The sequence below is a fragment of the Rhynchophorus ferrugineus genome, unplaced genomic scaffold (genome assembly GCF_030347505.1).
Source record: "Rhynchophorus ferrugineus isolate W39M unplaced genomic scaffold, kcgeb_rfMv2 rfM3, whole genome shotgun sequence".
Lineage (NCBI taxonomy): Eukaryota > Metazoa > Arthropoda > Insecta > Coleoptera > Curculionidae > Rhynchophorus > Rhynchophorus ferrugineus.
Window position 1 is genome coordinate 47,980,356 of NW_027472582.1, and position 25,602 is coordinate 48,005,957.

The window sequence follows — 25,602 nt, forward strand, 5'->3', positions numbered from 1 at the left end:
ATAATGGATTTTATTTTAGCAAGATGATGTGCTGTACTCTATTCGGTGGTTGTTATATAGTAGGATCTTTTTATTTCATCATTGAGATCTGAGAAGTGTTTTAATTGATGGTGCTTAAATTTTATGTACTCTAACATAATGTATGTTATACATGTAATATGGTCATATTACATGTCTGTAGGCTTGGAATTTCCTTAGTTTAGTGTAACCTATATGAAGTTATACTGTCATGGCGGCCATGTTCCAGCTTAATTAATATACATACGTTGAGTTCTCATTAGAGTTAACCTTGGCATCCTTACTCCAGATCATTTCATCGATATTACATTTGTTTGGATTTTTCTTTGTGTTTTTCCTTAGAATCCTTATTTATATGTACCAATTTCCATTTGATGGATTTATTCCTCGTCTAAGCCCTTAACTTTTTGTTGTAGGCAGCTGCAGCTGATGATTGGGTTGATATGACTGAAGATTATTTGCAGGGCTTGATCGATTTTATGACGTAAGTTTCATAATAATTACACTGGGTATACTCAAAAAACGAATTAATTTTCATGACTGATGCAGGCGAAGGAGCTCCAACCTGTGACGAGACTTTTGGGCTGCCTATATATACATAAATATTATTTGTTAACCTGCCCAAATTGTTCGATTTCCATAAAGAATCAGTCTGCATTTTAAAATATAAATTTAACCTGTACATAGCTTTATTTTAGGTTGACAATTTTATTACATATTTGTTTTATTTCGATGTCTGTTGTGTAGTCTCGGTTGCTGATCTATTGAATCGTTTTTTAAATTTTAGGCATTGTAACTGTTGATTATTGTTATTGTTTTGGAATTCCTTGGAACGCGTATGTAGCCTCGATTAATAATTCTTGGCCTGTCTCTAAAAAATACTAAAGCATGGGGGATAGTTTAAACCAATAAGAACAATAAATACATATTTTCTGGGCTTAGTAAAAATAAAAATCGGGCTTCGTCCATAGTTTTATACAGACAGTATTTTATATATCTTGCCGTGATGAAATTATGATAACTAACTTAAACAACTCATTTATTTCAGATATTAAACATTATATAGATAATTATATTCATGTCGAACTATTTTTAATATAGTCATATAATTTCTAGTGTTTGATGTGTTTTTATCAGCCTTTAAATAATAGAGTTAAATTATTGAAATTGAAATTCTTTTAACATAATATTTTCGGTTAGTTTATTTTGGTTATTATCTTTACGCAAATTTTATATTAAGGAATGCTTTTTTCTATCGATGATATTGAAAACAGAATATATGTTTAGAAATAAAAATTGAACATGTATGTCGTCATTATGTTAGAATTTCCTCTTTTACATAAAAATTAAAAATTTGATTCCAAGAGATTACCGAAAATTACCTAAAAATCATTTTCCTGGCAGTGAACTATTAGATCATATCCAAAACTGTTTACTTGAAGTTATTGTCAAATACATTTGGACAAAAACAATAACATTTTTCTAATCTGCTAATAATAAGCTTTAATATTTAGTTTGTTATATAACAATGGATAAAACTTGGATTAGTGTTTTACATTGCAGCCAAAAGAATAGTAAAATATAAGAAGAAATCGGGCATCGACATTTTTGGATCAAAAACAAGCGAATTAATTCTGATATAGTTATTCACTCATCATTATATATTATATTTATAGCATTTATGCTACATTTATATTTAGAATGTTTTTAAAACTCAGTATGCTTTCACTGAATACGTATTGCTGGATATATATGCTACATTAGCGCGATCGATTAGAAAAACCGACATTAATTTTTCCATAATATTATAGTATATTGATTATAATACCTTGGGATATCGGATCTATCTATTAAGTGTATTGGTTAATGAGGAAATTCTTATTTTCATAATCTTTCAGGTAGAGCTTGTGGAGCATATCCAATAATCTACCGGTCGTAAGGAGTGAAGAAGTACCTGTCGGACAGCACATTTTCCTTATTACCGCAGTCACGGACATTTTACGCCAACTTTTACGATAATTTATGAAAAACGACCTTATTACATAAACAGTTAATTCTTCGGACATATAAATTACTTCCTATGTAGAAAATAATAGAGGAGAGAACTTCTCCATCTCATTCCGTTTACCGTAATAGAACTTCTTTAATTATTTAAACTTAAATGACGGGATACATTGTAGTGAAAAGTTCATATAATTAGAAATAGATTAATTTTTTACCTTTCAGACTCTATTTCTAGTTGAATTAAATTTAATGCACTATCATTATTTCTTGTATGAAAGAAAAGTAACAATATGAACAACCCACAGGTATAAAAACATTAAAGGCATTAAAAACTTTCTGGTTTTATGTGAAGATGCTCTTTTGTTGTATTATCTTCAATTTTATATATTTGAATATGCTTATTTTATATACCATGAAATTTATATTTCGTTTTTGCAGTTTGAGAATTAGAATTGAGTATTAACCTAATAGAGTATTACTGGGTTAGCAAGAAAGTAATTTGATTTTATAGCGTGAAGTGAAACGCATGTTTCATACATAAATAATACAATTCATTTATTTCCATTTTTATTTTTTGGGAATTTCAGGATTGAAAGGATTTAAAGCAGTAAAAATGTAGAGGTAATTATAAGTAGTTAAATTTTTGCCATTTAAAAATGAAGTTCAAGTTCAAAATTAATTGTTATTTGAAAGTATTTCCTCTCCAAATTGTAAGAACTTGCCATGAATTAATATTTATTATGTGCTTGTATCTATTTTTTGGTTAAAATATAAACAACTGTTAAGCCACCTAAAGAATCTAAAAATAAGTTTTCTATTTAGTTTTGTTGAGTTACTCAATGTATACAGATACTAATCATGGATCGTTTAATACTGCATTTTGTACACTCCTTATTTTGTTATCTGATTTGAAGAAATAAATGTCGAAATGCATTAATCACTTTCTGAAACTTATGGTGATGCTACTGCGCTATATCCTAATTGTTTGTCGGTAGCACTGGATAGCCTGGATGACAAAAAAAGTTTCAAAATAATGAACTGCAAGACTTATTGCACGAAAATTCAGCTCAAGCTCTTAGAAAACTTTCAAATAGATCGTGAATTAATTGTTCCCAGACGTTTTCCATACAATGAAAAATATCAAAAAGGAGGAAAAATAGACCGTTGAAACCGTTATTATATCACGGTTTTTATTAATTGCCAGTCATAAAAGGAGAGATAATTAATGTGGATCTGTTAGGACAGCCCAGTAGAGCTATTTACATTTAGACTGAAGCGGAATGTTCATGGTCATAACGTCTTGGTGTGCATATGGTGGGATCGGTAAGGTGTAGTTTATAACGAGCTTCTAAAACTGAATAAATTGTTATTGCAGGAGTTTACAGATATTATTGGAACAAATTTAATGTTGTTTTATTGATAAAAGATCGACAATATCGAGTAACAAGTGCAATCAGTCGGATACACGTTGCAAGAGTTTTTTCTTGCAGCTGGAGTGAAAATTCTGTCGCACTCAGTGTAACTATCGTATATACTCAACTAGTAGCCGAAGAGCTTTGGATTTTTTAAGGAGGTGATTACATCATTATTTCGTGTTTCTTGGTTATCGTTTTGATTTCTTCTTTGATTGTAGAGATACTTCTCTCGATACTTATTTTCATTATGCAATACCTTGTTCTGGAACATTTCAATTAAATTCTGTATATTATTCTGGATTCAACCCACCGTTTCATAATTCATAATTATTATTCATAACTATTGAAGTATTGCAGCTTTTGGGTATTACCAGAACAGGACACAGACTCAAAAGAATCGAACCACCTGATCTTGTGTAGTCGTGTATTGAGGTGCATATAATAAAAAATACAGCAGTGACATATATAAACATTACTTCACCAGAGATTGAGATAAGGCCGATGGGTCCTCCTAGTTATATACCTAGATTTAAGTTATTTTGAAATAAATTATAGGTTAGACGGAAACGACTAGTAACAATGTGATAATTAAATAATAATAATAAAAAAATTCATAACTAAGTGCAATAATTATTTTTTCAAATTTTGTATTTCCCTTCGTAAGTTTTTTTTGGTTTATTGTTAAATTCGGTCTTGTCTTTAGGATTCCTAGTTTGTTGTCACCTTCTATTTAGACTTTTTTCTCTTAAAATTATTCTCGAATATCTGCTAAAATATAATTTAAAAAATAACAGTAAAATTATAATAATTCACAGCACATCAGGTGGAAACTGTGGGCTTTTTAATGCACTTTAAAATTGTACATTCTGATTAGGTTTTGCGATAATTCTTGGCTCTTTAAAAAAGCACAGAAATATAAAATATTTTATATAAGTTTCAAAATATTTGTTTTTCTTTTCTTTTTTTTTGAATATATTTTAAAGTTTCCTTTTACCAACTATGTGTTTATCTGGACTGTGCCTACAGTTTAACGTGGGCTCCAAACCACGGTCCTCAGCATTAGAAAGCAGCAACTTTAGAAATCATCCCAAAAGACATCCGGCCTTACCCAGCCTGGTTACTGGCGTGACTGGGATCATTCTTGCCTAGGACAATCACAAATATTAAACAATCACAAACATAATTTTACGACCATGCCCCAGCAGTATTCGAACCCGCGGCTATCGCAACAGCAGGAGTACCGTCCTATCGCCTTTACCACTGCACCACCAAGCCGACATTTGTTTTTCTATATCATAATTTTTCATCTTTACTTGTTTTTAGTGTGTTTAGTAAAACTCTGTTCTGTTCAGATTTTTTTAATTCCTATTTCGACGATCTGAGTTATTACTGGCTGATTTTGTTTTATTTTAGGCTTATTTGGAATATTCTTAAGCGGTTGAACGGTTATAAAGACCAAATATATAGGTTCATAAAATTAAGTTGAAAAGAGGATATAATTGTGAAATATCTTGTGGTCACTTTAGTACTTTCTAATCTTCGTTGAGAATTGATTAAGATTAAGGTTAAGTTCTTACTGTCAGCCTACACATTATATGGCTGTAGATCGTGTCTCCCACGTGTTGCACAACTGCTACTAATACGTCGAATAATTTGTAATTTTATGATGATGACTTTTTTATGATGGAAAACGCTAACGACTTATCTTTAAGTAGATTTTTATTATTAGACTTATTTATTTTTTTTATGTTTTCATACAAGGTGCGTTTTAAAACAATCATAACGTTTTCAGCGCTACATAAGTCGGAGCTACATCTCAATATTCCATGACGAAACAATTAGAAATCGAGCTATTGCTTTATGAGGGACGAAACATTAGTGTAAGACTGAATATCGGACAACCATAACCCTAAGTTCAGTTTTTAAATTGGCAACTTTTATCAAAGAGCTTCAGGTGATGAATGTTTAGTATAACATATTGGGCAAAAATAGCGTGAAGGGAGTTAATTTCATTTGATGATACAATATAATTTATGTTATGGAGCACTCGCTGTTTGCGCCTTATCAACACAACTTGAGAAAATTCGTATTTTACAACAAGTAAGGAAAGGGTCAGGTAAGCAGGTATTTTAACGTTTAAATCGATTTTTTCAAGTACTCGGATAAAACTTTTTCGACGTGTTTCCGCAACTTCAACTATTTTGAATTAAATAAATGAGTTTTGTTAAATCAAGGAAGTTATATTCCTGTTCTTAAGTCTTGTTTACTTTGGAATGTACCTTATTTAACGTTATTTGCTATATTACTGAATAAATTTGCGGGAATTGATATTTCTGGAAACAGAAGTTTTTTTTATTAATCTCCTAGAACTTCAACAATCTGTCCGTGGGCAATAAGTATTATAATATGATTTCCGTTATAAAATATAACTTTACTGACATGTATTCAGTAAGTGATGTGCTGTAAAAACATATAATCTATATCTTATTTTAGATACTATTCTAACTTATTCTAGAAATTATTATATTTCACTCTATGTGTCTGTTAATCAGTTCGCATGGTAGTTTACATTTGAGGCTACGCACTTCACTGTCTGTTACGCATATTTAACTGTTTGGCCAGTGAATTGGGATGCACTAACAGTCTTTCAGAGTACTTTGCACAGAACACTTCGAATTACTCGTTATGGGTTCTAAGGAGATATCGCGCTGAATTAGCTTGTTGGATACGTAATATCGGGCATCGACGATGACTTGCAACACTATTCTGGAACCTCTGGAGGATATTTATGTTAGATATGCTAGTAGTACCCCACAGTTCAATACCATAGGTCCAAATGAGCCTAAGTATTGACTTATACAAAAAAACCTTGTTATCTAAGGATAATTTAGATTTACTCCCTATCAGGCAATACATTTGATTTAGTTTAAACCCAAGCTGTTTGCGTTTTAGCACTATATATTTCTTCCATGTTAAACGTCGATCAAAATGCATTCCCAGATATTTAACGTTGTCTGGTTGCGAGAGTTTATAATTATTTATTTTTACTGAGGGACAAGTTATTCTACAATCGGTGAATGTCACATGGGTAGATTTTGTCTCATTTGCTACGCCATGTTTTCAACCACAATTCGACTTTGTTAAGATGAAGTTGGAGGTTTCTTGTGGCTGATAATGGATCCTTATGTGATGATAAAACCACTGTATCGTCGCATATGTTGCAACAGTAGGAGGTCATCCTGTTTCACAATAAAATCTCTCAAAACAGAAGTGAAGAAAGGGAAAAAGTTACAAAACCCCTTTATTTTTCATTATAATTTTCGCCAACCTAAACACTTACAAGTATTGGAATACTTTGAGATGCCGAAAAATATTAATATATCGATATTTTTCTAATTTTTTTTTCAAAAAAGTATCGATAGTTGTAAATGAGAGTATCAAACTTTTAGTTGCAAATTAAAATATCGATTTTAAAAGCCCAGGGTTTTCGAAAGAGACTAAAAGTAGAATAGATACGAAAGTAGAACCGGAGCGGAAAGAGTTTGATACGAACACCTAGAGTTTTGGAAACAAAGTATCGAATTTTTGTTTTGAGATTTTCCCCCCGGAAAATAAGTATCGACATATTTTCTTAAAATTATCGAGGGTTTGTCCACGCCCCTAAATAAGTGCGTATTTACTTATCCTAAGGCTATGATTATTGAAACAGCGATGTTATTTGAACTAATTATTTTTTTCTACAATATTCAATTTTATTTTATTTGAATAAAAATATTCGCCCCCGGGTGGGCTCGAACCACCAACCTTTCGGTTAACAGCCGAACGCGCTAGCCGATTGCGCCACGGAGGCTCACGACCCGTTTTGAATTGAATGAAGTCTTAAATCGATCAATTCTCAGCTTGTTTTTTTAACGATAACTCACAACGCAACACAATAAAAAAGTACCAAGTACTACTTAGTTCTTAGTTTTTTTTACATGTTAATGGCCAGGAAAATACTAATAAACGAGTGAAATGTATTAAATTATGACATCAGTCATGATATTGATTGATTGGTGAGGACAATTTAATCAACCGGATCAGTAAACAATCAAACTACACCCATACATCATCAGAAACATTGTTGCAATTTTCGTCCCGTCAAAGAATATGGCAATAACATTTCGCTCAAATTTTGCGAGATGTAAATATGCATCTACACAAATTTCAATTGAACTATTTAATACGGTATAATCGGTGGTGACTGCGCTCTGGAGTAGTTGAAAATTAATGCCAAACGGATGTTATATTCAGTTTCTACGTCAATATTGTTGTAGAAGTAAATAAAAGTCTGCTTGCGAATTATATTATCATATATCTTGCAACTGATACGGCTTTGGTTGTTCCAGTGCTGCTGCCAGTGCTGAAGCGATTTCCAGTAATTCATAAATTTATGGCAGCACAAACATTAGATGACGAGTGGCGAGCTCATGCTATGCTGGATTTTGATCAAGGATCATGATTTTGATCTTAATGAATATAACATGATGGTGAATGTTGTGTTGACACATAAATGTTGTGATTGGGTGGCCCAAGTTTAACCCATCAAGCAAAATGCTTGCAAGAAAAATATGATAAATATGAATTTGATAAATTGTCATTGGCAACCCTGTCAGTGGGGTCTCTAAACATAAGGGTTTCTTTTACGTGGAGGTAGCAGAATCGTTTATGATGTTGGTTCAATCGCTACTTTTTTTCGTAAAATAAAATGGTTTTAATGTGATGGTTTTTATTTTTAGAGACTGCACATTTCATAACTAATTAGCTTTTATAACTAACGTGATGTGCTTTTGGCTTGCACTTTTCCAAAATGGAGGTAGTGCTATAGCCGGCAAGTAGTACAAGTTGATGATATCTATTTTTTATGACCAGATCACAGTAACTGATATATGGTGCCACATGTTTTATTTAAATTTAAATGGTAAGGAACGGAAAGAAAAGTGGAGACATCGATTGTCAGAGAGCAACATAAATTCAATATTTGACATTTTTTCATTCCATTTCCTTGTAGAAAAGTAAATATATAAGAATAGTTTTGTAAGTTTAAAACCAAAAGGCTTTATAACACTTTTTCCTATATAAGATACATAATAAATAATATTTTATCATGACATATTTATCTAAATAATTTTGAAATCATAAGAATAAAAAACGAATGAAATTCTTGAATTAGTACCTGTTGGCGCAGCATTTTCAATTAACAACCGCGCACTGATGATTACTTATAATTATGAAAAAGCAAAACCACCAAAAGGCAAAAGAACAATAAAAGGAAAAACGTAATTAATTAGAATGAGCCTACTACGGTCCATTAACTTTCGATCGAGAGAACTCGCCAGCCCATAAGAAAAATCCACTTCCACTGGCGCTGTTGCAATTGAAATTGATTTTAGCAAATGGAAAAGAAAATTACTCTTAATGAACGTAATATGGCTTAAGATATATTTTTTTAAAGTGCGTTTTAATATGAAAAGTGATATTAAGACACGTCCGATGAAACATAAAAAATTGTTTATTGAATATGGTTACATCAATGAGATTTATTTTAAAATTATCTGTTAGTGATTATTTGAAATTGATAAACAAAAAAGATAATTTGGTTTTAAGTAAGATTTCATCTATGCAAATAAAATGAACTGCTTTTTATAGATTAGGTCTATGTATTAATTACCCGGTTTGCGCTTCTGCAACCAAAAGCTGTTCATAACGTAAAATGGGGGATGAATCCAAATCAGAAACCTGTTTTTTAAAATTGGTTTTAGTTTTCGAAATATCTATTAAATTCGTTATTTTACTATGTTTTATCATTAACGACCATTTATTTAGTTAAAGAGAATATATCAGAAATGAATAGAGGTTGAACTGTCTTGTCCCAATCATGCCTTCGTCTCAAAATGCTTAATATCGCCTTCCGTTTTTTATTTCTGTATTTTCGTATATAGAAAAATATCTCTCCTTGTTCATGTCGCCCAAGTTTTGTGAGAAAAAATTAAGATGTTAATGCAGAAAATCTATTTTGAGAGACATTTTTGGCAATTTTGCAAGAAATTGTCGATTACGTGCTTTTAATTCAATGATTTTTCAATGATTTACAGAGAAGTGATTACAGAGAAAGTTGTGAAAAACACTTTGAAAAACTATACCCATGCTGATACCATACAGTAAACAGAATATAATTTTCGGTTTAGCACATGCGCATTTTTATTGATTAGAATTAATAAAGTAGGAGGATTAACTACCATTTATTTAGTTAAAGAGAATATATCAGAAATGAATAGAGGTTGAACTGTCGTGTCCCAATCATGCCTTCGTCTCAAAATGCTTAATATCGCCTTCCGTTTTTTATTTCTGTTTCTTCGTATATAGAAAAATATCTTTCCTTGTTCATGTCGCCCAAGTTTTGTGAGAAAAAAATCAAGATGTTAATGCAGAAAATCTATTTTGATAGACATATTTGGCAATTTTGCAAGAAATTGTCGATTACGTGCTTTTAATTCAATGATTTACAGAGAAGTGGTTACAGAGAAAGTTGTGAAAAACATTTTGAAAAACTATACCCATGCTGATACCATACAGTAAACAGAATATAATTTTCGGTTTGGCACATGCGTATTTTTATTGATTAGAATTAATAAAGTAGGAGGAAACAGACGCTACACTATTGTAACTAGTGTTGAAAATTTTGGTATATTTTTCTTTGTATATCGCTCCATACATTACAATAGTAAAAGAATTACTAATACTTCCTTATCTGCTGGGAGGTCATATTTTATGACAAAAAAATTAAAAGAAAATCTTTAAAATCTAAAAAAAAGGAGTGAAAAGCATCGTATTTATATAGAGATCATACTGAAATATATTTTCACCAAAACCAAGAACCATATTTACACAGATTTGATATTATCTAATATTATGTATAAAAGGTCCTGAAACCATATATGTATGTCATACATCTATCTTAAAGCTTAATATTCATCTTGCAGGCTATCGTACTTTCACCTGAAAAAAATCTTCAGTCAATACATTATTATTTTTATAAAACAATAACTTATTTACCTATTATGCTCTTGTATAAAAAAAATTTTCCTTGTTTGTTTCACTCCTCCATCTCATCAGAGTAGTAGTAGTCATTAGATCATTGGGGTGTCATTGATGGTTAATGTTATATCTTTTGTTTATTTCATTCACGTGAACTCATATTAGTAAATTTGATCTTGCCAAAGTATCGTCCTCCACTATTCTTGCATCTTACAAAATCCTATCTAATTTCTTCTGTTATTCTAATTTAGCTTTCTTCAGCTTTCGATCAACAAGTTCTAGCAATACTTCACCTATAAATGAACAATTAAATAGTTACTAAAATATATCATAATTAAAGTAAATATCTAATTTTTATCAGTTACTACAATTTTTGCTGCTATTTTTTATGGGCAAATCCCATTGATGAATTGACTATTGAACTGACTAACTTTTGGTTTTGGAACAAAATATGTATAAAAGCTAAAATTGCCTTTAGTATTACTTCTAGTACAAATTTCTCTCCCGCCTATACTCTTTGCAATTTGAACAAAAGGAATTATTTCCTTCTTTGATTTTTGTTATTGTTCTGAATCTGATTCTATTTGATGCTCTTGAAAATGTTCTTAATGAGTCCAAAATTAATGTGATCCGGTAGCAATAAAACGTACTGTGATTTCACAAGTGGTACAGAACAGACGTTTTGTTGTTCTGGCTCATAATAGGTACGACTCGGTCACATTCTTCTCATAAAACGATGATCAACTGCACAACTGTCCCACAGACCAAACCTTTGATATCATTTTAGAAACACCTGTCATTCTCTTTTTTGAAGAATGGTAAAGTCGTGTAATATCTATTTCTGTATATAATGACTTGTATTTTAGGGTCAAGATGTTTCCATTCCTGCAACCGTGATACAAATCGATAAATTCAAATTGCGAATCAAATCACTTAGTTTACTTTATTAAATTAAGTGATTTTTCCATAACGAAATTGCTTTCATTGCACTTGTACAACAAGGGTTGCGCAGTTCACAAGCAACTACAGCAGAAACTCTATCCTGCCTTAAGGGGAAAAAGGCATCAACAAAAACAATCCACTACTACCAATCTACCACTACCCACCAGAACAAGTCAACCAGACATAACTTATGCCCAAATTGTTGAAAATGGTTCAGCACAAAAACGAGAGACAATATCTCAACCTACTGACACTAGCAACATCTCAAGATTAGAAAATATGATGGCCAAACTAATGGATCAAATGAGTACGATGCTTGGTCTACTCACAACCGTCGTAAGCAAACTTGCCTAATGCCTGAAACCAATAGCTACAAAATCGCCGTCTGGAATGCCAATGGGCTCCAACAACACGCCAGGGAACTAAAAATGTTCGTAAATGAACAAAATATTGACGTTATGATGGTTTCCGAAACACACTTTACGGACAAGAATTATCTGAAAGTTCCTAAATATAAGCTTTATCATACAAATCACCCTGGTGATAAAGCACATGGAGGTACAGTCATAATAATTCGAGATGATATAAAGCATTTCGAAAAAGAAAAATTCCGCAAAGACTACCTGCAAGCCACCAGTATAACCATAGAGGAAGCCCATGGACCATTAACAATTTCTGCCATTTATTGCCCACCCAAACATAACAACAAGGCAGAACAATTTCAAGAATTCTTCAGTACGCTAGGTAATAGATTTATAGCAGGAGGAGATTATAATGCAAAACATTTAATGTGGGGTTCAAGAATAATAACCTCAAAAGGTAGAGAACTGCTCAAAGCCATAAGGAAAGATAACTTACAACATATCTCTACTGGTGAACCAACATATTGGCCTTCAGACAGAAATAAAAAACCAGATACAATAGATTTCTGTATTACAAAAAATATTGATCCAAAAAAGTGCCAGGCAGAATCATGCTTCGACCTGTCTTCTGATCATTCACCAATAATAGTAACAATTTCTTCAAAAATTACCATCAAAGATAAACCCCCTTCTCTGTGCAATAATAGAACTAACTGGCCCTCATTTAGAGAAAACTTAGACCAAAATATCTCTCTAAACTTACCGTTACAAACTGAAATGGATATAGAAATAGCAGCAATAAATCTTACAAAAAATATACAGGAGGCAGCATATTCCGCGACTCCCAACAGTGAAACATTTCCAAGAAAAAATACACATATATCATGTACAATACAGAAAAAGATAGCAGAAAAAAGAAAGTTACGACGAAATTGGAAACAGCAAAGGACTGAAGAGAATAAAAGAAAATTTAATAGGGCCATAAAAGAGCTGAGAGATCTAATCCAAATTGAACAAAACCAAGGCATTCAAGAATACCTAGAAAACTTGACATCAACTGAGGCTACAGACTATTCGTTGTGGAAAGCAACAAAAAAGCTTAGGAGATCCCAGCAGCATAATCCACCTATTAAAACAAACGAAAATAATTGGGCTAGAAGCAATAAAGAGAAGGCCGACATTTTCTCAAAACACTTAAAAATGTTTTTAAACCTTTCCAGTCTCAGCTACATAAAGATGACGAAAATAAAATTACTAGCTTTCTAGATTCGCCATTTCAAATGGATTTACCGCACGAGAAATTAACGGTCAAAAAAGTTAAACATACAATAATGAAAGAGATTAATATTAAAAAAGCTCCTGGTTATGACTTAATTACTGGCAAAATTTTAAAAGAACTATCAGAAAATGCTATAACACTATTAACATATATATTTAATGCTATGCTACGAATTAATTACTTCCCTAGTATCTGGAAAGTAGCTAAAATATTAATGATACTTAAACCAGGAAAAATACCAGAAGATGTGACCTCCTACCGACCTATAAGTTTATTACCAATAATCTCGAAAGTTTTCGAGAAATTATACATAAAAAAACTAAACTATGTAATAGAAAAAAGAAAAATTATTCCAGAACATCAGTTTGGCTTTCGCAATAAGCATGGGACTATAGAACAAGTGCATAGACTTGTAAACCAAATAAACGCTGACCTAAATGCCAAAAGATATTGTTCGGCTGCTTTCCTAGACATATCTCAGGCTTTTGACAAAGTATGGCATACGGGCTTGCAGGTTAAACTAAAGAAACTTCTCCCTCATCCGGACTATCAGCTACTAAAATCGTATCTCACTGACAGACATTTTATTGTAAATCAAGGCGATGAACATACCGAATTAAATCCCATATATTCAGGAGTTCCGCAAGGTAGTGTACTGGGTCCAGTACTGTATATTCTGTATACAGCTGATCTGCCCACCACAAAAATAACTACTGTGGCAACATATGCAGACGATACAGCAATCTTAGCATCCCATGAAGATCCAGTCACAGCATCAATAAACCTACAAACCCACCTGGAGCAAATACAATTATGGTTGAAGACATGGTGCATTAAAACCAATGAATCAAAATCCACGCATATAACGTTTACCCTGCGTAGAAGAACATGTCCACCAGTAAATATCAATCATCGTCAACTCCCCCAAGCAGAGCATGTTAAATATCTTGGTATGCCTTTAGATCGACGCCTAACCTGGAAGAAGCACATACTCTCTAAACGGAAACAACTAGGACTAAAATTATATCAAATGTATTGGCTCATTGGGCGCAAATCCAAGTTATCATTAGATAACAAGGTATTGCTGTATGAGTCTATATTCAAGCCCATTTGGACATATGGAATTCAACTATGGGGTACCGCTAGCAAATCTAATATATCCATCATTCAACGGTTCCAAAATAAGGTGTTGCGTGCCATTGTTGATGCTCCGTACTATATTTCAAATAAAGTGATACAACGCGATATTCCTCTAGAACCTATAACGAGTGTAATCCAACGTGTTTGTGTGAAGTACTTCGAAAGAGTGTCAGTGCATCCCAATGTACTCGCTAATCAGCTAAATATGCGACGTGATAGTGAAGTGCGTAGACTAAAACGTTTAACACCACCTGATCTGATTACTGGACATATGTAGAGTTTAGAATAAGCATTAGAATAAGACTAATTAATTAAGATAATATTTTATACAGAAGATTGCTTAATGAAGTGATTTTCTACATGCCATGTATATATAATATAGACATATGAAATACTTATTGCCAATAGGGCAGATTGTGGACTCACGAAGAGTAATAAAAAAAAATTGCACTTGTACCGGGACAAATTGGCAATGGATCACTCTGTACGTGAAACTAGCTTCGACACTGATGACACGTCGAGTAAATGTAACAATAATCTACACGATTCTGATCTCTCCATAACGTTGACATAGAAAATGAAAAGTGTTCATTTTTTACCAAATGGCCACTTGCACAGATTAGTTCTGTACTTGTTACAATTTCGATAAACAAAATTACACTAATTATAAAATAAAAAATAGGCCTTTATATCCTCGAAATATAAAACCGTTAACCGGATACCGTCACAGACAACTGTAATCTGGTGACACTATAGGCTATCAGAAAAATAAACAAATCAAGTTCGAGACACCTATTGAACACTATATTGTCTAGTCATTATCTTCCTTCGTGAACCTCCATCGCAGATGGTTTAAAATAACATTCAATTGATGATCATTAAGATAAGAACGTACTTTTTGGGCAACTTAATCTATCTTTAAGAATTTTGGAATTGTTTTTTATATCGACGAGAAAAACCATTAGATGTGAATTATGATTAGATACATTTAAATCACCTTAAATACTCACGCCATTTAATTTTTAATCGGTAATTTATGTAGGGATAATTAAGGTTCATAAATATCCTGTAATTTAAAAGTATCAAATGCTAAGGGTTAAAAGCACATAGATGAAGTTAAATAATTATAGGAATTTTGTTTAGAGTGTTGGTTGATATACTCTTCATTTTGTTCTTTGTTTGCTTGAAAGAGTAGGGTTTTGTTATTTATTTTGTGTTTTTCTCCTCCTTAAGTAGTCAATATACTTTATTTGTTTAAACTAAGATAATCAACATATCTTTTTGAATTTAATTTTTTGAAATGAGTAAATATAATGGACAAATAATGTCTCATACCATTGTGATTAAAATACAGTAAGATTTTTGAGATAAAGCTCAAACTTTAATTTAACAGTATACGAATTCGATCTCAATGGTGAATTTCAAATTCTTCTTCGATTCAGTTTTAATTTTCTAAATCGTTTCAAACCGAACGGTCTCAAATTTGACGGAGTTAAATCGGGTAAACCGGGAGGTCGTAGAAGAATAGTAGTTTTGAATAATAAAATAAATTAATATAAATTAAACATATCAAAATGTATCAAATTTATTTTAACTTTGAACCCTGTAACATTTGCTTAATAAAACGTTATTAATTAGTGTATCGAATTGTTGATATGCAGTTCTAAAAATAATACAAGATGCAAGTTTATTTCACTTAAATGACTTCAGAGTTCAAAGTCTCCGCAGCAAATGTATTGCATAGGTTGGAACATGAGAAAACTCCGTTTTACGTAAACACGTATGTATATGTTGACTGTAGCAATTTTTTTGTTATAGAATATTTCTGCATGAATATACAGTTTTTAGTGTATCTTGACCTGTTTTGCGGTCATATACGATTTGCAATACTTTTCTATAACTGTTATTAGTTAATTAATGTAAACGTTGTTTCGGTTTCGTTAGTTTGACATTTTAACCGTTTTCGCAAGATTGGAATTGATTTGATTGATAATAATATAATTGATTTAATCATAACAACTAAACGCAAACCAAAATTCTAATATTGCAACAACATTGCAGCGTGCTGACGTCATACACTTTGATGACGTGCATTGATTGTTTCATTGGATAATTTATAGTACTAGAACTCTAATATAGTATAGGCGGCTCTATATAGTATGAACTTTAATGACGCTTGACTTTGTAGTTTATCAGATCTAGTTTCCTGAAAACTGTAATCTTTTTGATAAACTGTCTTATCTGCTACAGAAAACAGAATATTAATTATATTTTTATAAGTATTAGGGGGAGAAAACTGCCCAAAAAGGAAGCTTAAATACTGATCGCTGTTTTCCTATTTGCATGGCAAACGTACAGTTGTTTATCTCTACTTTTATTTTTTATTTTCCAAGGGATTCTAGATTTATTAAAATGAATGCATTTCAACAATGTTTTTTCGATTATAAAATTTATAATCTTTGATTATAAAAACTTTTTTTTTTAATTTTTGATGGGTTTGATTTATTTTTATTTTATCAACCATAATTATTGATCATATATTGTTGTTTTTGCTATCGGATCTAGGAATAAATGTTTTTGTAGTTTCAAAAGTTTATGTTTTAGTTGAGTTAAAGCTCGCCCCTTTATTAAGTGACCAATATTTTAATTTTGGACTGACACAACTTTTTTTATTACAAACTAACATCATATTGACAACGTTACTACCGCGCACATTTGCTAAACTAAGGAATATCTATTAAGATAAATAAAATAGCAAATTTAAATTGCAATGTTGCAGCAGTTTGAAAAAACTAGTGGTTTTATCTATAAAAATATCTATAGATATTTTTTATTATTTTATCTAAGCACATCATCACACGTCATGCACAGCACACATTGAGCTCTGATTTGTTATTAGTTTATTTGTTTGTTATTTTTGTGGATGCTAGGACCCGTAACTTACGGTTTATTTACAAACAAACTTAAAGTAAAACTAAATCAATATTGTATTTTTTTATAAAGCCGCTTCATTGCTCTCAATTCGTTTTAAATTGTTACAATAGTCTTGTTTTGGAGGAAATCTTGTAGGAACATGTTGGGGTTATCAAATCGCTTGTTTGACCTGTCACTTGCTCCTGCCAGTTTCAATTAGAAATTAGTTTCAGATGAACCAGGGAGCTTTTTGGATCATCCGGTGTATAATATTTTGTCACATTTGAGGACACTTATAAGAGCAGGGGCTGGGGAGATGAAGCTATACCAAATTTGGGACCTGACTATAGCTTCTAATAGCGAGATTTTGAGTGTACCATAGGAGCAACTTTTAAAATTATATTTATTTACAATCGAAATGTAAACCAAAATGTAATGATTTGATGGTTACCTCAAGTTTTATGTGCGATGCTCTTGCCTCTTAGTGATGTTCATTACATTGTACGAAGAAACCCTAGGCCACTGGGTCAATATATTAAAACGTATTCAATTGTGTCGTTCTTAGCTCGATGGACAACTTGAACTTGCAATTTCTCCAAAGTCGGGATAATTGAGCCACAGAAAACCTTCTCGAGGGTTTTCTTGCGTATTGTCTCAACTGGGAAATTTCCAATCGGTGAATAAAAATCAGGCCTATAAATTAATGTTAAGGGATTTCCAACAGATGGTGTTATTGTATATCTGTCGCATCAGGTAACCAATTTGTAACCAACTTCAAGTTCACTGCTGCTTGTACCGAGTCAATCGTATTTGAGGAAAGTTTAATTTTTTCACTTCAATTTAAAAAATAGGTACCTGAAGGCCGTCGAATATTGCGTGAATTGTTTTAAAATTGACGATTTTGACACCGTAGACAAGTGCGTTCTGGGCAGTCAAAAAAATCCAAGACGAGAATACAGTAAAAGTGGCTACCTACAGACAATACATTGAATAAAATACATTTTACTGGTTTTACACAAAAATCTTTTAAAACTAATGTATAGGCTTAATATTTAAATGGTTCGAATCTTATTATTTAACGAATACGATAAGCTTTAATAATTCAGTTTTCAACCTAACACATGAGCTGAAAAGTCCCGGGCATAGCAGAGAAAACGCGTTTTTTGTTCAAAATTGGCTTTATTCATCAACACAATCTCCATCAAGAGCCACACAATCGTTCCAGCGCCGCTCTAACAGTAACCAATTTTGTAGTACGATTTATCTTTTGCGTCAAAATATTGTTACATATAGACGTAAAAAATCCGGTTTGTTGCGTTTAAACATGGACAAACACTGCTCAGAAGCATCAACACGTTATTGTTTTTTTTGTCAACAGTGAACAAACGAGAGAACTTGAACAAAGCTTGTTCATAGTCAAATGCTCATGCAATATTAAACCAACACGTTCTTTTGATATCTTTACGGGTTAGCTAACTCACGCAACTTCACTTTTCGATCATTCAAAACGATTTTGTGGATTTTTTTGACGTTTCTGGTATTAACATTTCATTTGGACGTCCACTGCGTTCTGCACCATCGGTACCCCTACGACAATGTTTTAACTCGGCAAACCAACGTTTTATTGTTGTTTCTAATGGAGCGGAGTCCTTATAACACTTTTCAAGCCATTGCTTCGCTTGAACGGTAATTGATCCATTGTTTTGAAAATAACAAAATAAGTGTCTCTCTTAGCATAGTCACGCTCAAATTTATGAGTAGAATATTATGAAATTTTGACAGCTTTCTTTTGAACGTTAGTCTTAACTGAAAAAACGGTGAATGCAATGAAACTAGCGCCATCTATGTGTTAGGCCCGGGACTTCTAAGCCCATATATTATATGAATTGTAATTGAAGAAATGATTTCATTGCAATATAAATCTGCATAATCTAGGACAGTTACACAGACGACAATGGTGTACTAGTAAATTATATGCCATTTCAGTACTCATATTCTAATAGTTGATGGGAAAATCACTTCAGTAAGTTATCTCGTGCGCGAGCTATAATCTAAAAGCAGCCAAGTTGAACATTATCCAGTGGAAGTTTCTTGTTTACACTACTTCAGTTTGCGGGCTTCATCAGTTTACCTACTAGAATATTATCGTGTAGTGCTTAATTAGAATGAAAAACATTTGCACATGTTATCCTATCAATGTATTTTTTTGCCGGTGTATCTGGTATCATAATGAACGTGTACCAATGCAATTTGCCTTTTATTACGATAATATGCGGGTAGTGTTGGACATGTGTTTAAACGCGATTATAAATTTGCGGGGATAAAAAATAATTAACTCCCGTCGATGTGAGAGTAGTACGTACGTACGTCGTACGTTGGAAACACACATTAAATTGAGAAGCAGGTGCCGATCTATCAGTTGGTCATCTTCGTCATCGGCCTACAGGTGTTCGGCTATTGTAAATCACTCCGAAAATTGATAATCAGGACCATCAGGAGGCCTTGTTTATAATCACGTGCGGCTGTGACCAATTCGTTGTATCCTTTATTAATACTAGTGATCGTTCAGTGGTAGAAATTCGAACACAATTTATTAAGTAAGTTAATAATGTTTCTTCATAATAGAGTAAAGAGAATAATTTCAAAATTATATTTTATGTTACTAAAATTTGTTTTGACTGATATATGATGATTTGATACATAGTATTAATTAAAGTAATATATCCCTGTATATTAACACACATTATAAAACACATGCATACTATTTCAAGAACTAACGCTCACTAACATTTTTAAATAGCATTTAATTAAATATAATTTCCATTAAGTTTCGATAATTAACAAAGTATTGATAAGCTTAAGATACTATACAGAACTTTATATTAAAAGTTTCATAAGTAAAATTGATTTCAGAACTATAAAAATTTCAAAACAGAATATCAAATATAAGTGTATAGTCCGTTCAATAAAACAGTTAACTCACGTCATCTGAATTGACGGGCGTAAAACGTGTTGAATGTTGCCCCATTAACTCTGAGTTGTTAGTTCACTTTGGCTTTGACTTATAACATAAATCTAATCTAAATAAAATAATTAAACCAAAATACTGTTTAAACGAAATGAAACAATGGTGTTTACATTATGTGATCGTTATTTATTGGCTATTTAAAAAAATGTAAAAAATACAATTAGATAAATGGATGGCAGCGGTGTTACCTGGAGACGAGGCTTGGGCAGTCGATGGTGGCACGTCTAAACCAAACGATGGTTGAGCACTGAATGAATGGAAATACCCTTCAATAACATCCCAGATCAACGTCTCGGGGTTGCCAGTTATTCGTTATCGGGTTCTAGTTGGCGCTGCTGGCACCCCGTCCGTGTTCAACATCTGGGATTATATTTCTGGGTATTTTGTAGACCGTTATTCCACGATGTATTCGACGTGCCTCAAGGTCGCTACACTGGTATCTAATATAATTTATTTGTACATTGTAGTAGATGTACTATGCACATATTATTGCATGTATTATTGAAGGACTTAAAACTACAATTAATTAGACAGTTATAATAGTTTGTAGCAGGATTGTGTTTTATTATATTTACATTGAACTTTTAATCACTGCATTCTGCAAACAATATCTACAATAAGATTTCCTACAGTTATCGTATATTAATTATATACGCATCTTTGGTTGTTTCCACTCTCATCACCATGTCTTGGAAATTGTCAGCATTGAAACATAGTCCCAATTTCAGAAAGCTTCATTCAAGTGATAGTTGTTCACTTGAATGAAGCTGTTAATATCGAATCTATCTAAAATTTGTTCATGATTCCATCATTTGTCAATTTCTTCTTCAAAGTGTCTGATCGAGTGGATCCAAACCGAAGGTGTTATTAACCGTTTCCAGTTTAACTGTTTCCAGCATGAAGAACAATATATCTGCAATTAATTATTAATAAATGTTATGACTAATAAAACCTACTCAATTTTTATTTCCACGTACAGCTTTTTCATCAACTTTTGTTAACTTAACACCTCTTAAAACTTTTTTTATTATAATCTTGCCATGAGTGACCATTGTTATATTGGTGCCATACTTGTATGTTAAACATAAATAAGGAATATTAAATGAAGCAATACATGTTTGTATATTAATTCACACAATATATGAATGAAACAATTTCGAATTATTATGTTATTAGCAGGTATTTTAAAGGAATGTATTTAAAATAATTAATTGAAATCTTGATTTTTAAAAAAATAGGTCTATAATAATGTAAATAATTAAAATAACTAATAAAAGGTGCAAGGAACAAATTGTCATATAGTAACATTTTATTGTATTAATCCTTAAACACAATATGTATTAACGGTTTAAAATATTTGCCAAATTACTGTTAATAATTCATTATTTCTTCTAGTTGTCATATGTGTTCATCTATGCAAGTTATTTTGTTAGTTTCATTTCTGCATTTCAAATTCTGCATATTTTATATCTTCTTTCTTTCTAATCTTTATCTTTTATCCATATTTTTCGCCTAAAATATATATTGAAAAACAATAAATGCACCTGGCTTATCTGATAAAAGGATAATTTCTTGATCTAAAACTTTATATAAAATTACATCGTTCTTCACTTATTTATTCCACTCTTCGATCATTAAAACGATTTTTTGTTATGAACTTTTTCTCAAAATATTGCCTGTAGATATTAGCTATGATAGATGGATGATATGGGGAATGGGAGATAAGAAGTTTAGGTAACAGGTCAATTGAAAAGTTCGCGGATTGACACACAGATGGCGCTACTAAAATTAAATCCATATATTTTTTTAGTTAGCTCTAATCCTCAAAAATGCGTGTATAAATTTGACAGCTGTCGGATCATTAGTTTGTGAATTATAGCATTTTGAGTGAAGCTTTTGTTATTGTGAAAAAAATATTGCTTTTTTAAGGGAAAAAATACAGTTGCAGCAAAAACTTGTCTTGATGCCGAGTTTCCGGACACTGCCTCAGGAAAATCAACCATCAGGGATTGGTATGCTAAGATTAGACGTGGTGAAATGAGTACCGAAGACGGTGAACGCAGTGCACGCTCAAAAGAGGTTGTTACCGACGAAAACATTTAAAAAATCCACAAAATGGTTTTGAATGACCGTAAATTGAAATTAAATAAATTAGCAGACTCTAAAGATATGAATTGAATGTGTCCTCATATAATTCACGAATTTTTGGGTATGAGAAAGTTTTGTGCAAAGATACTCACTTTGCGCGCGTACTCACTTTTGACCAAAAACAACGATAAGTTGATGATTTGAAGCAAAGTTTGAAGATGATCAAGCATAATAAACCCGAGTTTTTGCGTCGATATGTGACAATGGATGAAACATGGCTCCATCACTCCGAAGTCCAATCGACAGTCATCCGAGTGGACTGCACACGATGAACCCACTCCAAAGCGTGTGAAAGCAGTCGGCTGTCAAGGTTATGGCGTCTGTATTTTGGGGTGCGCATGGAATAATTTTCAATGAATACCTTGAAAAAGGAAGGACCATCAATAGCGACTACTACATAGCGTGATTGGTAAAGGCATAATTGAAGGACGAAATCGCCGAAAAACGGCCGCATTTGAAGAAAAAGAAAGTGCTGCTTCACCAAGGTAATGCACCGTGTCGCAAGTCAGTGGAAGCGAAAGCAAAAATCCATAAATTATGCTTCGAATTGCTTCCTCATCCACCGTATTCTTCAGATCTGGCCTCCAGCAACAATTTCCTCTTCTCAGATCTCAAAAGAATGCTCGCTGGGAAGAAATTTTCGTCGAATGAAGAGGTGATCGCCGAAACTGAGGCCTATTGTGAAGCAAAGTAGAAATTATACTACAAAAACGGTATCGAAATGTTGGACAGTCGCTATAATCAGTGTATCACCCTTGAAGGGAATTATGTTGAATAAAAAATAACTAATTTTTCCAAAAAATGTGTTTTACTGTGTTAGGCCGGGGACTTTTCATTGACCTGTTAGTTTATTTGATTTTTCAATATTTTGTAATTTCATAGGAATTTCTTTAAAATTTAACATTTTCGTACTTTATGAGAATAATTTGATTCTTAGTTATTAAGTTGAAGGTTGGAAAACTTCAAGGTTATTGTAAACCTGTAGGTTTTAACCAAATTAATATAGTATGTAATATTAAATTAAGGAAATATATAATATAATGTGATACAGTTTTTTTTCAGGCAATATTTAACATACCACATCCTCTTTTTTCTTATAATTATCTTTTCAGGGGTCAGGTCACCGTAATTTACTAAATTATCTTAAATTTATATTATGTAACTTTTGAGATTACCTAATGAGAACGGAAATAGAGAATCTTGGTTGTATTTCCGCTTAGTAATGGCGGATTGAGAAAAAAATCAGTTTCTTCAAAATTCTTGACTATGATTTCTGTTATTGTGAGTACGTACTTATTTTACTTAAATTATTATGATATTTTTTCTTAAGTGATAAATTATTTTACATTAAGTTTTACTGTATAAAGTCTGTAATACTTAATACACGTTTTACTCACGCACAATTACCATATATTCGTAATTTGTTGCATTCTTGACCTTTTAAAGGTTAATTACGGTGAAAATGCAGTTTTAATATAATAAATTGGATTTTGAAATAAGTATTACCAGTTAATGGATATAATATTTTTATTTCTAAAACGTTTCTATTAATTATTGTTCAAGTTTATGAATATTACCTCAAAATACTTAAACTAATTATATTTTGTAAGCCTTTAGTTACTGTTTTTTAATATAAGCTATTACAATATTTTTAAAGCATTGCAGGAGTGGTTGTTAATCAGCAGTTAATGGGGATATTGTCTCATTTGTATTAGATGACGATCTGTTGATATTCCTCAAATCGATAATGCGGTGTCGGTCTATAGACGGTTTTGACCATGTTAATTTGTCAACCATATCAAATAAAGATTATCATCTTCAGCTTTTTTCCCATGATGCGGTTTCTTCGATTGTTAATAATTTGGCCAGATTTAAAAAAAAAACTCAATCCTAGGTAATAGATGTTGCGGGTATAGCAGAATATTTTAAACGTAACTGATATAATTGAAGTAATATCATTTTATAAGCTTGCGAAAAATCTATGGTTTTCTAAATGCCCAATAAGTGGCATTTCCAAATACTGCTTAATTTGTAAAGTTGTTAAAGTTAAGTTGTAAGGTACTACCTGCTGTAATTATTTCTTTCACCAAATCATTTTTTTTTCAATCAAAATGTCTTCAGATGTAATATATTCTTCGTCAGTATTTATGTCGTGAATTTCGAGTTGTAGTACTGTATTTGGATGTTTGGAAGTTAGAATGGATGATCTCTTTTGTGATAATTTCTTGTATTGCCTCAGCATTATTTGTAATACCAAATACGTTTATTGATGAGATCTAATTGCAGATAGCAGAAGTTGAGGATTCCCTTTCAAAATATTCTCAAACCATAGGACGTTTCCCTGAATGCATCATTGTACTGAAAAGTTATAAAATAATAAAAATAGATTGTAAAACAATTTCTCTGTCTTACCTGCTGATAAAATAAATCTTAACCAAAAAGTGTCCTGACAAACATTATTCTCTTGTATTTTTTAATAGCCAAGAAAATAAATTGGTCAATATTAAAGAAGGGTTTCTTATCAGAAAATGTATTTATTAGAAATATTTAGTATAGATATGAATATAGTTTATCACCTCTTTATCGTAATCTAAATTTAGTTTTCAAGACTTAAGGAAGTTTTGACAATCAAGAAACTTAAACAAAAATCGATAGAGTTAAATCGAAACGAAGAGGTCAATCAAAAAAATATTACCTATTATTGCCATAAGTCAAAAGTACTTTTAATCTTGAAGAATTGCGTTTCAAAATGCTGCAATACTAATATACAATATATTGTTATATACATGCAAAGTACCTAAAGAATCATAAAATTATATTATAATATATATTGCATATAAATCTATGTAAGCCTAAATTCCGCTGAAACACTGAAACAGTCACTAGTGAAAAGTAGTAAAGTCAGCTGAACCAAAAATACTAACTACAAAAATAAACTGTAACAGTCGATAGTAAAAAGTAGTCAATTACTAAACAGTCGATAGTCAATTTCAGTCGAAAGTTCCCAATGCTAAAAAATATCATCTTCCTTGGCCAGCACAATTGCTATACCTCAACAAAATTGAACCATTTGGGGAGTTTTAGAGCAGAAAGTGAGTAGTAGATTTCCAACATCATCGAAGCAATTGGTGGATGTTTTGGTATAATAATGGGACAACATTCCGTTGAAAACTATTCAAACACTCTACGAATCTATTCCCCGAAGAATTGCAGCTCTTTTAACAGCAAATGTTCCTCAACACCTTGTTAACAAATAAATAGTCTTTATATGCAAGT

General features: G+C 31.9%; 1 protein-coding gene and 1 non-coding gene across 3 annotated transcripts in view; one reads left to right on the top strand and one right to left on the bottom strand.

Annotated features, from left to right (window-relative positions):
- The window catches only part of jing (AE binding protein 2 jing), a 314,777-nt gene that overhangs the window by 68,742 nt on the left and 220,433 nt on the right, over nt 1-25,602 (top strand). The window lies entirely within an intron of this gene.
- TRNAN-GUU (transfer RNA asparagine (anticodon GUU)) lies at nt 7,214-7,287 on the bottom strand. The gene has a single exon. It is a non-coding gene; the product is annotated as a tRNA-Asn (tRNA).